The sequence below is a fragment of the Arachis hypogaea genome, chromosome 17 (assembly GCF_003086295.3).
Source record: "Arachis hypogaea cultivar Tifrunner chromosome 17, arahy.Tifrunner.gnm2.J5K5, whole genome shotgun sequence".
NCBI classification, from domain to species: Eukaryota; Viridiplantae; Streptophyta; class Magnoliopsida; order Fabales; family Fabaceae; genus Arachis; species Arachis hypogaea.
Window position 1 is genome coordinate 70,692,818 of NC_092052.1, and position 17,612 is coordinate 70,710,429.

Consider the following 17,612-nt stretch of genomic DNA (forward strand, 5'->3'; position numbering starts at 1 on the left):
TTGATGAGGGTACCAGATAGACGTCATATGGCAATGTCTGATCGTGCAGAGGAGTAGCAGATGATGTTCTACCTTTTGATGTCGTTCCACCTGACTTGAGTTTTGAAGACTTAGAACGTACTTTCCCTCAGTTTAGTAGTTTAGAGGGACTAGGTGAGTATAGAGTCTAGGCTTGCCTGGATGCCAGCTTAGGGACTTCTTGAACAGGTCAGGGCCTGGGATGTTGTATGTATATATATGTATATGGTTATTATCTAGCTATATCTAGGGGTGTTCTAACTAAAAGTCTATACTCTAATAAAGGCTGAATCACCGAATGTTGTCAACTACTTGTGATGTATGTATGTGTGGTTGTTTATAACTATTTTATCTGTTGTTACTTGTGAATTGATTATGAATGATTCTGTTTGTTAATCCAAACATTTCAAAAAAAAAAGGTACCTCGCAAAATAACTACGTTTTTAACAGCGAATCAGGCTCATATAATAAATAATAGATAATAATTAGGAAAGACAAGTTGGTAACGCTCAGTTTCTGGTATGATCTAGACATACTAAAAATTAGGTCGTTACAGTAATAATAACAACTCAATTAAATAATAAGAAACATAAAAAGGCATCAATTGCATTAAAGGAAATGAAAATCAGCAAGAGTTCAATAACATAAGAGCAACCAAATAAAGAAATAACAAGTAAAACTAAGAGAAAGATGTAGCAACAAGAATTTGCAAGAAAAACTAAATCAAGACAAGAATTAAAACCTAAACCTAAGAGAAATTTAATCTAATCTACCATAATTCTAGAGAGAAGAGATAGCTTCTCTCTCTATAATATAACCTAAAACATTATTCTAACTAAACCCTAATTGCTCTCTTCATCCTTCTTGAATTTGGACTCTAATAGCTTCAGAAATGAGTTGGATTGGCTTTGGCAGGTCCTGAAATTGCCCCCCAGCGTCTTCTCATTAATGACTCACGTGATCGTATTCGTGCATATGCATACCTGACCATGCGTACGCATGGTTGTAGAAAAACATAATTGTGCATATGCATCAATTCTTGTGCGTACGCATGGATGTAAAACTACAGTTATGCATATGCATGAATGCCTGTGCGTATGCATGGCTGTAAAACACTCCAAACTTCATTTCTTCATAAATTTTTCACTTTTGCATGCTTTCTCCTCACTCCTTCAATCCATACTTGCCTTGGAAACCTAAAATCACTTCATCAAATACATCAAGCTATGAAATAAAATTAAAGTGAATTAATAGAAATTTAAGAGCCTAAAAAGCATGTTTTCAATCTTAAGTGCAAACTCGAAGAATTCACAAAACTATGCTATTTTAGGGAATAAGTGTAGGAAAGGTTGATGAAATCCACTAAATTCAATACAAAATAAACCATAAAATTGTAGTTATCAACCATACCTAAAAAAGGGGTACCACTATTAGCCTACTCCGCAAATAAGGAAAACATGAAAATACTTTCACTAACGCGCCTAAAGGAAGCCTAAAAAGCTACGACACATTCCCCATTTATCTATTACTAAAACAACCACAAAGCAACACCAAGAACAGTAGTGTCCCTATTTCCTACCACTTCTACCCAGAAAAACAAAATTTCAAATAGACAAAAACAGAAGCAAGCCAATTGAAAGGAAAAAAAAAAAGCAGGTTAAAATACACACAAGAAGCGAAGCAAATACCAACCTGATTGTGGGAAATAAGTAGGAGAGAAGCGCGAAAAGTAGGATAAACCAATGCACAATGCACGGATGGACCAGCAAAATTCATAAAAGGAAGAATAGAGAAGTGAAAGAGGAAGAAGAAGTTGCAATAAAAAAAATGTAAAAAGAGAAACGATTACAAACAAAACTCCCATGTTTCAAATGAAATACGAAGGGGTGAAGGGCAAAAAGGAAAAAGGATAAAAAAATTTCCCTTCGTATTAAACGTCATTATGACGCCTAAGGAACCGTAATTGACAAAAACCCCCTCTCAGAAAAAATAACGAACAAGCAACGGAACGGTCAAGCATCCCCCGGGCTTCCGACCTCAACCAATGAGTCCGAACGATGCCCTGCCTACTAGGCTCATGGCCGTACGGCAAGACCAAAGGCTCCTTCTTCAGCGATGAGTTCGAGCATACTCACTCTCTCGTTATTTTTGGATGGTTGACACATGTTACCATTTGGTTTGAAAAAAATTGGTTTATTTTATACAAATGGTTTAATTAAAAAATTGATTTGGATAGATCAAATTACCTTTAAAATTTTTTTTTCTGCATATTATCCCTAAATTCCTAAATGATGAATTTGATACATTATTCTTTTTCATCCTCTTTTACCAATCTTTCTTTAAATTTATCTTTAACTTTTATTTATTTAATTTTCGTCAAATATATGTATAAAATTGTTTGAAAAAGTAAAGTTTGGTATTCTGACTTTTTTTGTTTGTATAGGAATGGGGAAAAAGAAAAATTAGGAATAGAGATGGAAAGAGGAAAAAAATTAGAATTCACATAGAAAAAATCGAATTTACGATACGAACAAAAGGTCATAAATGGAACCATCTGTCTCTATTTTTCTGTCTCTGTTTCTATCTTCCTAAAGAGCTTTGATATTTTTTTTCAATGACTCAAATTTTCAATCACTAAATTCCTTCTCTAACACAAATTTAAAAAAAATATGTTTAATTATAAAACTGGTTCGGACATGATAGTTTGATAAAACCGGTTGACCGACAGTTTTAAATAACTGACCGGTTCGTTTTTCTATTTTATATATAAAAAAACCATAAATCCCTAATCTCTCAACCCTCACCGTCTCCTTTTCTCTCTCAACTTCACTCAGTCTTACTCTCTCAATCTTACAATCACAAAAGAACCACCAACCACTGCCACCGCTTCTTATGAAGTATGGATTCGCGAAGATGATTTCTTCTTTCTTGTTCCATATAAATAGCATAATTAGGATAATCTTGCTCTTGGATTGATGGATGTGGGTGCTCTTCCATGGAGGATGGGATGGGATGGAAAGATCATTATGTGGTTGAAAAAGAAGCGCACTAGAGCTTGAGGGTTGAATATTGGAGGTAGAAGATTAGTTCATGCGGGATATAAGATTTTGGAGTGTAGAGGTAAGACCAATGATGTTAGAGATGAGTGTGTTGTTATCAAATGGAGGTTGGGGTGGATAGGAAGGTTCATTTGTTGGGAGAGAGGGCTCATAATACGGAGGTGGTTCTTCTTGATAAGGATATGGAGATGGTGAATATTGAGGTAGTGGTTCTGGGTGTGGTTCATATGGTGGTTGGTGTGATGGATAAGGATTGGGGTCATATGGAGGTGAATGGTTGTAGGTGGCTTATGAGTATGGTGGTTCAAACCTATGTTGAGGAGGTGGTTCATCAGCATATGGCGGGGCTTGTTGGTAACTACAAAGGGGTCCACCATATCTATCATCTTGGTACGCTCCCTGGAATGGCTCTTGACCATAGTAATTTGGTGGAGGTGGTTTGTCCGAAAGGGCCACATAACTATTGTCTGGTATACTCACAAAAGGTGTTGGTATACGCATTAGGTTGTTGCAAGAGGGTGATAAAATCCTTGTCCTCCCATCTTTATTCTTCCAACTTGATGCCTGTTCTCATTATGCTCATCCTTACAACAACATGGACCAAACTAAACCAGAGGGCGAGAATCATAGTAGCAAAAGAAATAAAACTAATAGAAATAATGAAAATAAACTCCTAAACTAGAACAAACAAAAGAAACGAAAAGTAAATATTTACAATAACCAATAATAAGCACACGTGTATCCCCGGCAACGGCGCCATTTTGACAGCGGATTTTCTACTAGTAAAAATTTTCACAAATAAAATTCCGTTGTAAGTATAGTTCTAAACACAGAGAATCCTTTCATACAAAAGTTTGGTTGTCACTTAAGCAAACCCAATAAAATTTATAACCGAAGTATTTAAACCTCGGGTCGTCTCTCAAGGAATTGTAGGGAGGTGTGTTTATTATTGGTTATGGAAAAAGTATCTTTTTGGGTTTTTAGTAAGAAGCAACAATAGTAAATGGGCAATGGAAACAAACTAACTAGAAAACTCTTGCAAGGTATGAGAATTGAAAATCCCATCCTAGTTATCCTTATCAGTGTGATGAGAATTGTTATTGCTCCCACTTAGTTAACCCTTACTAAATAAAGGAAAGTCAAGTGGACTAATCAATTTGATTCCTCAAGTCCTAGTCAACTCCTACGCAAAGACTAGCTTTAGAGGGATCCAAATCAATCAGCAATTTCCAATTTTCAATCAACAGCTGAGTTTGACAACTCAAGTGTCACCAATTACTCAACCATATCCAAAAGGGGAAAAATCCAAATTATTATATCATAAATAGAAGAAAGCAATCATAACTCTGAAATACCTCAAATTGATTAAATAAAGAAAATCAATTCTAACATAGAATTCATAAATCAAATTGGGGAAAATAAACAAACTAAAGTAATAGAATAAATAAAAGTAAAGAAAACTAAATTAAAGGAACATTGAACCTAGAATGAAGAAGGAGTAAACCTAACCTAAGAGAAATCCTAAATCCTAAAACCTAGAGAGAGGAGAGAGCCTCTTTCTCTAGAAACTACATCTAAAACCTAAAATTAAGAATATGAAAGTTGTATGATGAATGGATCGATTCCTCTACTTTATAGCCTCTAATATGTGTTTTCTGGGCCGAAACTGGGTCAAAAATTAGCCCAAAAATCACCCCCCAGCGATTTCTGATACGTCCATCACGCGGCAAAGTCACGCATGCGTGGTCGCCTATATTCACGGCAGTTATGACAATTATATATCTTGTGAAGCCCCAGATGTTAGCTTTCCAACGTAACTAGAACCGCCTCATTTCACCTCTATAGCTCAAGTTATGGTCGATTTAGTACCAGAAGGTCAGGCTGGACAGCTTTTAGCAGTTCCTCAGTTCTTGTATTTCTTCCACTTTTGCATGCTTCCTTTCCATTCTCTAAGCCATTCCTGCCCTATAAACCCTGAAATCACTGAACACACATATCAAGGCATCGAATGGTAATAAGAGAGGATTAAACATAGCAATTTAAGACCAAAGAAGCATGTTTCATATATATCACAGAATAAGGGAAGGAATTGTAAAACCATGCAATTATATGAATAAGGAGTACAGGATTGGCAAAAACCACTCAATTGAACACAAGATAAATCTAAAATATGGTTTATCATGTGTCGTGTATTATCGTCGTCGACGCTGTTCTCTCTTCTTGTTGTCGCTCGTCTGTGCCTGCCGGTTCTTGCACCTTCGCATTCACTACTTGTCGCGTCATATGTACCTCCGTTCGCTCGCGTCGTCCCTGCGGCTTCAGTTCGTCCACCATGCTATGAAATACGAACCTGGACTTCCCTTGCTTTCCAGGTCAGTTTTCCCTTTTTTTATTCTATTGAGGCTCAGCATGCTTCTGATTGCTGGAGAATAAATGATTTTAGGGCTAGATGGACCTGTTACACAGCTGCCAAAAGATTCGACGGTGGCTTCAATTCGCAACACCTGGCTAGTGAAGTTCTCTTGCTGGATTTGGGTACTCCTTGGCTTATCCTCTGCTTGTAGGATACTATTGTAGGATTGGTCTTGTATGTTGTGCATCATAACCAAAATGAGAAGAAGACAAATATCTTTTTTGGAAAAATATTATGATGCATATTCTCTGTTTGATAATTTGTTTGTTATGTTTAGTGATGAGTTTTAAATTTTTAGAGTTGATTATGACGAGTTTGTTGTTTTTGCTTAGTTTCATTGTTAACTGGTTTGAATCATCGTTCGGTTCTTACAAATACGGTTGATGGTGAACTTGTTGGTTATTCAGGTAAATGTTTTCACTTAATCTACCATATATAGGAGATGGAAATGAGGTTTGTTATCATTATTTAACTAAATAATTTTATTAAATTAAACAAAATGGATGTTTTTAGTGTAGTCATTATTATCTTACGAAACATTTTCATTTGCATTATATTATATAACGTTTTAGTTAATTATTTACTACACATTTTCATTATTCAAGTAAATGTTTTCACTTAATATACCGATATCAGTAGATAGCGTGTACCCTTGAGAATGACATTCATGCATTCGAGAGATTCGTCGTCATGTGTCCAAACCACAACGGCCATCGCAGTTTGTAGCCAAATCTCTTTATTGAATCTACCAGCTCAATCTGCCATCTCCCGTGATAACAACGTCAACGCATCCATGTACCGCTCATACCCAGCCTTGCTTGGACATAAGGCAGCATTTATGAGATACCTCTTTTCCTCACAGACTTAAAACGAGAATGAAGTTCACTGCCATGTGCCAGACATAGTAAGTATGAAATGCTCTAAGAGAATGCCAGCCACTATCCTCAGCTCTCAATGCACCCTTAGTCATTTGAGATCTATCAGAAATATCAACGGTCCTTCCTGTGTGGGACGTGTCACCTCAAATTGGTAGGAAGAACGACCATGATTCCGTCGTCTCAGACTCAACAATTGCAAAGGCATAGGAAGGATATTGCTGTTACAGTCCTGTGCCACTATAATAAGCAAAACACCCCATATTTCATACAAATGAGTACCATCGATGGAGACGAGCAGCTTGCAATGCTTGAAAGCCTCGACGTAGGGAGGGAAGGCTCAAAATACCTTGTCAACATGCTACAATCACGCACCATGAGGTGCCCATCTATACGGTAAACACTGAGCTCACACGTCATTCGGGGCAAAACTCTGCTGTGCTGTAGAACCTCGACACCTTATTGTACGACTCCTCTCACTCACTGTATATCTGCACCAATCGTCTTTGCTTTGCCATCCAGACCTTTTTGTACGAGGTTTGAAGTGATAACTTTTCCTAACTGCACCTTGTAGACAAAAGCTGGCGAACGGTTAATTCAACGGAGGATGACACGCATAACTGTTCCAACTATGTTTTGACATAGTGTGCTAAACCATGTCTCCCCCACCCTACGCACTCTAGAGAATGACAACAATTATAGAACAACAAAAATGACAAAAAATAAACACATGAATTAACTTACAAGTATCTGAGATTTTGTCAGAGAGTAACACGAAGACTCCAAAGCAGCTTGCTGCATGTGTCGGCAATGCACATAATACTTTAATCGATCCAACTCACTACTCGGTATTCACCACTTCTGTGATGCTGTAAGTTTTCATACCTTGCATTACTACATCTATTCTTTTAAATCTATGGCAAACCCTAAACTCCGCACCACTGTCCATGTAACACCCTCACTATCAGAATGTCATGCTTCCAACTGCGCCACTCTGATAGTTTGGATATTACGATGACTCTAAACATATTAATACTAAAATAGGAGCCTGTTTAAAACTTAAAATCGCATAACCTTTCGAAAGACCTTTTCGTTGAAAACATATATATATACATATATATACTTACAAACCAGATACAATACTTTAAAATTATACATATACATAACCATAACTTACAAACATACATATCACAATTTCTATTGCTCTTACAAAATTTGTAAAGATAAAAGCGAGGGAAAAATAATAATAACTATGATAATACAAGAATATCAAATAAATAGAAAATAAAATAAACTCTTCTGAAACTTCGTCGCCTATATCCTAAAAAGAAAAAACCTATAGGGGAGTGACGTGGCAAAAATTAGCGAGTTAAGAAATTATTATAAGAGATACGTTGCAAGTACAGTTCTTAACCAACCAAAAATCTGTTCATCAATTTAGAAGGGTTGTCACAAAATTAGAATTAAAATACTGGGAGTATGAGTCCCAGGTTGTCTCCCAACGAGTTGCAGAAAGATATGCTATTTTATTAATCAGATATTTTCAAAAATGGTTGAGTTGATAAGCAGGAAATTAAATTAGAGAATTTATGTAATTTAAATAAAAACCTTGACCGGGAGTAGATTAGTTGGAAGCCCTATTCTTGTTGGAGTACTCTCAAGATTAATTGATGATTGAAGGTTGTTCTGCTTAGTTATCCCTTACTAGGTATAGGAAAGTCAAGCAAGTTGGAAAGCTATTTCTATTCACAAGTTCCAATCCTCTCCCTTGGAAAGGATTAGTGTCAGTGACTAGAGGACAATCCAACAATAAACCCAATTACAATTTTTCTCTTGAGCATTCCAACTTAAGGTCCTCCTTTCAATCAACTCCCAATCAAGTTATGGAACTACTCGCTCATTATGAATGTAAACTTCACAAAATAATAAAGAGAAATAAAGAAAGACATGATAGATAATAATCAAAAAGATCAATTAAAAATAAAAATAGTTTTTGTATTAATAAATTCTAAAATAATCCAATAGTAATTCTGAATAAATTAAGGACATGGAAGAGTAAGAGACAAATAAGGAAAACAAACTAGAGTAATGAAGTCTTGGCGAAGGTAATAACTCTTCTCAATATCCCAGTCCAAGAAGCAAAATAAAATCAAAATCCTAAGAACTATGAATGCGTAGAGAGAAAACCTAGAGGAGGAGTAAAATCATATCTAAAACTAAAATTATGCGGAATGAATGTTGTTCCTTGGTCTCTGCATGTTCCCTGGCTCTAATCTGCTTTTCTGGACCGAAAACTGGGTCAAAACAGGGCCAAAATCGCCCCCAGTAAATTCTGCAGATTCTGCAGATCGCGCACGTCATGCGATCGCGTCATTCAGGTATTCGCGTCATCCAGCGTTTTGCCTTGCCACGCGTGCGCATCGTCCACGCCTTCGCGTCACTTGTGCAGTTTCCAATTTGCGCGGTCGCGTGAGCCATGCGTCCGCGTTACTGCAATTTCCTCTATGTCGCGCGGTCGCGTGAGCCATACGTCCGCGTCACTTCTCGCTGGTCATCTCCTTAATTTCTTGTGTTCCTTCCATTTTTGCAAGCTTCCTTTCCAATCTCCAAGTCATTCATGCCCTATAAAGCCTGAAACACTTAGCACATAGATCACGGCATCGAATGGAATAAAGGAGAATTAAAATACATAATTAAAAGTCTCTAGGAAGCAAGTTTTCAACCATGAAGTATTTTTTAGGAAGGAATTATAAATGTACGCTAATCAAATGAATAAGTGGGTAAAGATTTGATAAAACCACACAATTAAACACAATATAAACCATAAAATAATGGTTTATCAACCTCCCCACACTTAGTCATTAGCATGTCCTCATGCTTAGTTGAAGGAGATAAAATAAATGAGTAAGAACATGTAAAACTCGTGCAATGCAATGCAACCTATATATGTGAATGCAACTATATGATTCTTGTCTACCTGGTTAAAAGTAAATAAGCTCTTCAAGACAATCACAAATCAAATTCCACTATTTCAATTTTTATACAGTAAGAATAGATAAAAATGCAAGAAGGTAGCTCATGAAAGCCGGGAACATAGAACTTAAGCATTGAACCCTCACTGATGATGTATGTATGCTCTAATCTCTCTAGTGTATAGGGCAATCACTCTATCCTTCTCTAATCATGCTTTCTAGTTTTTGTTTTTCACCTAACCAATCAACAACATTTAATATACCAATGCAAACATCATGAGGTCTTTTCAAGGTTGTAATGGAGCCAAGGTAAGGGTACGGGCATATATATGGCTAATTAAGCTTATAAATTGAATCTTTAATTAACCCAAGCTTTCACCTAACACACATATATAAATTCTATATAACTTAAATTTCATACCTAGCTACCCAAAATTTCTCTTTCACATTCCATACTCATGTATCAACTTTTATTTTAAGGTTATCATATATGCATTGATCCTTGAATTTTTAACTTAGCATTGGGGTAATTTTGTCCCCTTATTTATTTATTGACTATTTTTGGATTTTTTTTAAACATAAACATAAAATTAAACATAGCTTATCAATGTACATAGATTTTTTTTAATTCTTATAGTTTCTCATGAGTAGGTACCCAAATTCCCATTATATCATCATGACACATTCCCTCATTATCTTTTGTTCCCACAATTTCCCATACTTAATTAACACACACAATTCTATCTTAAGCCAACCAAAGATTCAATTGGGATATATAATTGTTTTTCTGCTTAAGGCTAGTAATCTGGTAAAATACAGAACAAATGGGATTTAAAGGCTCAAAGTGGCTAACAAAGGTAATTAAAAGGGTAGGCTTAATTTGGATAAGTGAGCTAAACAAATAATGGCCTCAATCATATACAGGCATATAAATATATTAAACATTGGACATATAGGATGAAACAAAATATAGATTACAATCATAGAGAAGTAAACACACAAGAATAAAATAATTATGGTTAAATAATGTAACCATGTATTTAGGCTCGAAGTCTCACTGGTTGTATGTTCTTTAGCTCAAAAATCATGTTCCAAATATAACTTCAAGCAAATTTAACAAAAAAGTTTTGATTAAAATTAGTGAAATTTTGTTCTAAAAATAGGGTCTTAGAAGAAACTTATTACCTTTTCAATCAAGTAGAACATGCATGCAACTAACCTATTCCTATGCAATTTATCTTATTCTACAAAAGAAAAACTAACTAAATATCCTATTTTATTGGTGTTAGGGAAGAGAAATTACCTCCGGAAGTCAGGTACTGACCGACCTCCCCACACTTAAGGCTTTGCACCATCCTTGGTGCCATCTGTTAGGAACAAAGGTGGGCTGATAGCAGTATCTCCACAGTCGGGACCGTCATGGCTCCCTGTGCTGGTAAAAGAAGTGGAGTCTGGGGTGTCTGAGTCCTTGAATTTTCCCATAATCAGCTCCTTGAGGTATGTGAATCGGCGCTTGTTACGACGCTCTCTTAGCTTCGCTTTCTGTTCTTGCCGATCCAACCTTTCAAGTAACTGATGGAGCAGTTGATTTATTGTAGGTGCTTGTGATGTTGAAGGAGGAATGTCTTCAGCTGGTTCAGTAGGCTGGCTTGTAGTGGCTGCTGGAGGTCTGATATATTTCCCGTTAGGGACATACTGATCATCCCGTGGAAGCATGGCTTTGGTGTCCCCAGCTCTGTAGGAGACTCCGGCCGCTGAGACAAGATCTGAGACCAGGGCGGGAAAAGGTAAGTTGCCTGTAATTTGTACGTGTCCCATAGCATTCCGGATGTGTCCTGGTAGGTTCAGAGGTTGATCTGTAAGGATGCACCATAGTAGAACGGCCATGTCTGCAGTAAATAAGGACTCGTGAGTGCTCGGAAAGACATAATGGGACATAATCTGTGCCCATACGCGAGCCTCCAAGGTAAGTGCGGAAGCCAATATTCCCTTAGGACGGGAACGATGGTATCCGTAGATCCATCTGCTGCCAGGTAGGGCGATAATTCTGAGAACAGCGTCCCAGTCAAATTGGTACATCTGGCGCTTGAGTGCGGCTTCTTGAAATGTGTCCAGTCCTTCTGGAGTAGGGGGAAGATCTAAAGCTCGTTGAATGGCCTCTTCTGTAATGGGGACTTGCTTTTGACGGACATAGACTGCAGGGTTGGCAGGTGGAAATTGGAGTAGAACTCGACTATCCAAGAAAGATTAACCTGTCGTGGCTGTCTCCGTAGGAAACCCCATTGTCTTCGTTCAATTTGCGGCTCAACCAAGGTAGCAATATTGGGCGGGAGGATAATAAGGTATTCGTTGTTGTAACTCCGTTCTGTCAGGATGGGGAACATCTGCTCACAGTAGCGATTGGGAAATCGCGCAGTGTCCTTTGCTGGGAAGGCTTTCTCTTTTTCATCAACCTTTATAATCCTCTTAATTCTTTTTGTTGAGGGCTTTACTGCAGTTGAAGAAGGCTCTACCACTAATGCTCTTTTTGTTCCTCTCCTTGCTGGTGGTTTGGGAGTAGCTTTCTCTTTTCCTTTCTTGGTGGCCATCCTGAAAAGGGAAAAAAGAAAGTAACTTTGAATTCAAAGGGATAGAGTAAGGAAGAGGATGGTATAGGTGATAATCAATGCACAGGAAAGAAGGATTTCGTTAACACATGGTCATTACTACATGTGAAAAGTTCATCAAAGGAAATAAAGTAAGTGCATTTTTTTGGTAATTAGATGCAGGATGTTTATTGGCATGCTGGCAAAGGCATGAGTAGCATAGATCAAGCATTAATTACTTAAATATGTTATCACTCGTAACAAACTGGCCATCACGTTTGTATTGACAATTATTTTCAATGAATAAAATAGGAAAGGGTTTTGTGAGAAACATGCATTAGAATAGTAGAATGGAATAAGCTGAAAAAATGCATAATGCCATATGGGCTTTTTCACAAACACATAGCATGCATGATGAATAAGCTATTGAAATTATTAAATTTAACATGCAAGCAACCCTTAAAAATTAATATATAATTGTCAAACAATTTTGCAACAATCCACAAGCATATAATAAGGAAAAATGACCTAAATAAATTTTGAACACCAATTAAAAGAAAAAGAAAAAAAAAAAGAAAACATGGATAAGGAAAGTAAAAAGAAAAGAAAAGAAGAAAACATAAAAATAAGAAGGATAATAGAAAAGTAAGGAAGGAAGAAGAAAAGAAAAACCTTGATAATGGTGGTGAGAGAGAAAGTAGAAAGTGAGTGATGAGCGGATAATCTATACACTTTTTGGCATTGTTTTTAGTATATTTTTCGTAGAATCTAGTTACTTTTAGGGATGTTTTTATTAGTTTTTATGTTAAATTCATATTTTTGGACTTTACTATGAGTTTGTGTGTTTTTCTGTGATTTCAGGTATTTTCTGACTGAAATTGAGGGACTTGAGCAAAAATCAGATTCAGAGGTTGAAGAAGGACTGCTGATGCTGTTGGATTCTGACCTCCCTGCACTCAAAGTGGATTTTCTGGAGCTACAGAACTCAAAATGGCGCGCTTTTAATTGCGTTGGAAAGTAGATATCCAGGGCTTTCCAGCAATATATAATAGTCCATACTTTGGCCGAGTTTAGATGACGTAAAATGGCGTTGAGCGCCAGTTCTACGCTGCTGTCTGGAGTTAAACGCCAGAAACACGTTACAAGCCAGAGTTGAATGCCAGAAATACGTTACAAACTGGCGTTCAACTCCAAGAATGACCTCTCCACGTGTAAAATTCAAGCTCAGCCCAAGCACACACCAAGTGGGCCCCGAAAGTGGATTTATGCATCAATTACTTACTTCTGTAAACCCTAGTAACTAGTTTAGTATAAATAGGACTTTTTACTAGTGTATTTGACATCTTATGATCTTTTGGAAGATCCTGGATTGTATTTTTAATCCTGTGATCTCGATTTGGGGGCTGGCCATTCGGCCATGCCTGGACCTTTCACTTATGTATTTTCAACGGTAGAGTTTCTACACTCCATAGATTAAGGTGTGTAGCTCTGCTGTTCCTCATGAATTAATACAAAGTACTACTGTTTTTCTATTCAATTCAACTTATTTCGCTTCTAAGATATTCATTCGTACTTCAATATGAATGTGATGAACGTGACAATCATCATCATTCCCTATGAATGCGTGCCTGACAACCACTTCTGTTCTACCTTAGATTGAATGAGTATCTCTTGGATCTCTTAATCAGAATCTTCGTGGTATAACCTAGATTGATGGCGGCATTCATGAGAATCCGGAAAGTCTAAACCTTGTCTGTGGTATTCCGAGTAGGATTCTGGGATTGAATGACTGTGACGAGCTTCAAACTCGCGAGTGCTGGGCATAGTGACAGACGCAAAAGGAGGGTGAATCCTATTCCAGTATGATCGAGAACCTCAGATGATTAGCCATGCTGTGACAGAGCATTTGGACCATTTTCACAAGAGGATAGGAAGCAGCCATTGACCACGGTGATGCCTCCAGATGATTAGCCATGCAGTGATAGCGCATCGGACCATTTTCACAGAGAGGATGAAAAGTAGCCATTGACAATGGTGATGTCCTTACATAAAGCCAGCCATAGAAAGGAGTAGGACTGATTGGATGAAGACAGCAGGAAAGCAGAAGTTCAGAGGGACGAAAGCATCTCTATACCTTTATCTGAAAATCTCACCAATGATATACATAAGTATTTCTATCTTTATTTTCTGTCTATTTATTATCTATTTTCGAAAACTCCATAACTATTTGATATCCGCTTGACTGAGATTTACAAGGTGACCATAGCTTGCTTCATACCAACAATCTCCGTGGGATCGACCCTTACTCACGTAAGGTTTTATTACTTGGACGATCTAGTGCACTTGCTGGTTAGTTGTATCGAAGTTGTGAATGAAAAACGATTTATTAAGACGTGCGTACAGAGTTTTTGGCGCTGTTGCCTGAGGTCACAATTTCGTGCACCAAGTTTTTGGCGCCGTTGCCGGGGATTGTTCAAGTTTGGACAACTAACGGTTCATCGTGTTGCTCAGATTGGGTAATTTTCTTCTTATTTTGTTTTCAAAAATATTTTCAAAAAATTTTTCAAAAAATTTTTCCTTTATTTTCGAAAAAAAATTATAAATCTTTTCAAAATTATATTTTTCTTCAGAATTTTTAAGAATGAATTCTAGTGTTTCATGATGATTTGTTGAATCCTGGCTGGCTGTAAGCCGTGTCTAATCTTTTGGACTGGGATTTCAACCTATCATCACAAGAGCTTGTTGATCTTCACACACTTAGTTGCTCTATACATGGAAAGTATCAATATCTTCTAAAGCTTGGCTGGCTAGTAAGCCATGCCTAACCCTCAGATTGGAGCTTTAGACTAAGAGTACACGATTCCTAAAATTCATATTAAAAATTTTGGAATCCTTATTTTTCTTTTACAAATAATTTTCGAAAAATTACAAAAAAAAATTAATAAAATCATAAAAATCAAAAATATTTTGTGTTTCTTGTTTGAGTCTTGAGTCAATTTTTAAGTTTGGTGTCAATTGCATACTCATCTTGCATTTTTCGAAAATTGCATTCATGCATTGCATTCATCATGATCTTCAAGTTGTTCTTGATAAAACCTTCTTGATTGATCTTCATATTATATTGTTTTGTGTTGTATGGTATTTTTCATATGCATTCTTGAATTCTTAGTGTCTAAGCATTAAAGATTTCTAAGTTTGGTGTCTTGCATGTTTTCTTTGCATAAAAAATTTTTCAAAAATAAGTTCTTGGTGTTCATCTTGATCTTCAAAGTGTTCTTGGTGTTCATCTTGACATTCATAGCATTCTTGCATGCATTCATTGTTTTGATCCAAAATTTTCATGCATTGAGTCTTTTTCATGTTTTTCTCTCTCATCATTAAAAATTCAAAAAAAAAAATATCTTTCACTTTTTCACTCATAAATTTCGAAAATTTGGATTGACTTTTTCAAAACTTTTTAAAATTCAATTATTTCTTATGAGTCAAATCAAATTTTCAATTTAAAAATCTTATCTTTTTCAAAATCTTTTTCAAAAATCATATCTTTTTCATTTTTCTTATTTATTTTCGAAAATTTTAAAAATACTTTTAAAAAATCTTTTTCTTAATTTTACATCATATTTTCGAAAATATCATCAATAATTAATGTTTTGATTCAAAAATTTCAAGTTTGTTACTTACTTGTTAAGAAAGATTCAAACTTTAAGTTCTAGAATCATATCTTGTGATTTCTTGTGAATCAAGTCATTAATTGTGATTTTAAAAATCAAATCTTTTTCAAAACTAATTTCAATCATATCTTTTTAAAAATATCTTCTTATCTTATCTTTTTCAAAAATTTGATTTTAAAATGTCTTTTCTAACTTCTTATCTTCTTATCTTTTCAAAAATTGATTTTCAAATTTGTTTCAACTAACTAACTAACTTTGTGTTTGTTTCTTATCTTTTTCAAAACTACCTAACTAACTCTCTCTCTCTAATTTTCGAAAATATCTCCCTCTTTTTCAAAAATTCTTTTTAATTAACTAATTATTTTAATTTTTAATTTTAATTTTCGAAAATTACTAACCTTTTTCAAAAAAAAAAAACTATTTTCGAAAATCACTAACTTTTTTTCAAAAATTATTTTCGAAAATCCTCTTTCTCTCTCATCTCCTTCTATTTATTTATTCATCTAGTAACATCTCTCCCCCACTCACCAAAAATCCGAACCCTCTCTCTCTGAGTTCAGATTTTCTCTTCTTCTTTTCTTCTACTCACATAAGGGAACCTCTACACCTGGTAAAAAGGATCCCTATTATTATTATTTTTCTGTTCCCTCTTTTTCATATGAGCAGGAGCAAGGACAAGAACATTCTTGTTGAAGTAGATCTAGAACCTGAAAGGACTCTGAAGAGGAAATTAAAAGAAGCTAAATTACAACAATCCAGCAAGCACCTTTCAGAAATTTTCGAACAAGAAGAGGAGATGGCAGCCGAAAATAATAATAATGCAAGGAGGATGCTTGGTGACTTTACTGCACCTAATTCCAATTTACATGGAAGAAGCATCTCCATCCCTACCATTGGAGCAAACAATTTTGAGCTGAAACCTCAATTAGTTTCTCTGATGCAGCAGAACTGCAAGTTCCATGGACTTCCATCTGAAGATCCTTTTCAGTTCTTAACTGAATTTTTGCAGATCTGTGATACTGTTAAGACTAATGGAGTAGATCCTGAAGTCTACAGGCTCATGCTTTTCCCTTTTGCTGTAAGAGACAGAGCTAGAGTGTGGTTGGACTCTCAACCCAAAGATAGCCTGAACTCTTGGGATAAGCTGGTCACGGCTTTCTTAGCCAAATTCTTTCCTCCTCAAAAGCTGAGCAAGATTAGAGTGGATGTTCAAACCTTCAGACAAAAAGAAGGTGAATCCCTCTATGAAGCTTGGGAGAGATACAAGCAACTGACCAAAAAGTGTCCTTCTGACATGCTTTCAGAATGGACCATCTTGGATATATTCTATGATGGTCTGTCTGAATTAGCTAAGATGTCATTGGATACTTCTGCAGGTGGATCCATTCACCTAAAGAAAACGCCTGCAGAAGCTCAAGAACTCATTGACATAGTTGCTAATAACCAGTTTATGTACAATTCTGAGAGGAATCCTGTGAGTAATGGGACGCCTCAGAAGAAGAGAGTTCTTGAAATTGATACTCTGAATGCCATATTGGCTCAGAATAAAATATTGACTCAGCAAGTCAATATGATTTTTCAGAGTCTGAATGGAATGCAAGCTGCATCCAATAGTACTCAAGAGGCGCCTTCTGAAGAAGAGGCCTATGATCCTGAGAACCTTGCAATAGCAGAGGTAAATTACTTAGGTGAACCTTATGGAAACACCTATAACTCATCATGGAGAAATCATCCAAATTTCTCATGGAAGGATCAACAAAAGCCTCAACAAGGCTTTAATAATGGTGGAAGAAATAGGTTTAACAACAGTAAACCTTTTCCATCATCCACTCAGCAACAGACAGAGAACTCTGAACAAAATACCTCTAATTTAGCAAATTTAGTCTCTGATCTATCTAAGGCCACTGTGAGTTTCATGAATGAAACAAGGTCCTCCATTAGAAATTTGGAAGCACAAGTGGGCCAGCTGAGTAAAAGAATCACTAAAACCCCTCCTAGTACTCTCCCAAGCAAAAGAGA

At 36.2% G+C, this 17,612-nt stretch overlaps 1 non-coding gene across 1 annotated transcript; it reads right to left on the reverse strand.

Moving 5' to 3' along the window:
- Nucleotides 1–16,785: 16,785 nt before the first annotated feature.
- On the reverse strand, nt 16,786–16,892 carry LOC112768312 (small nucleolar RNA R71). The gene has a single exon (XR_003185748.1). It is a non-coding gene; the product is annotated as a small nucleolar RNA R71 (small nucleolar RNA).
- Nucleotides 16,893–17,612: the final 720 nt, after the last annotated feature.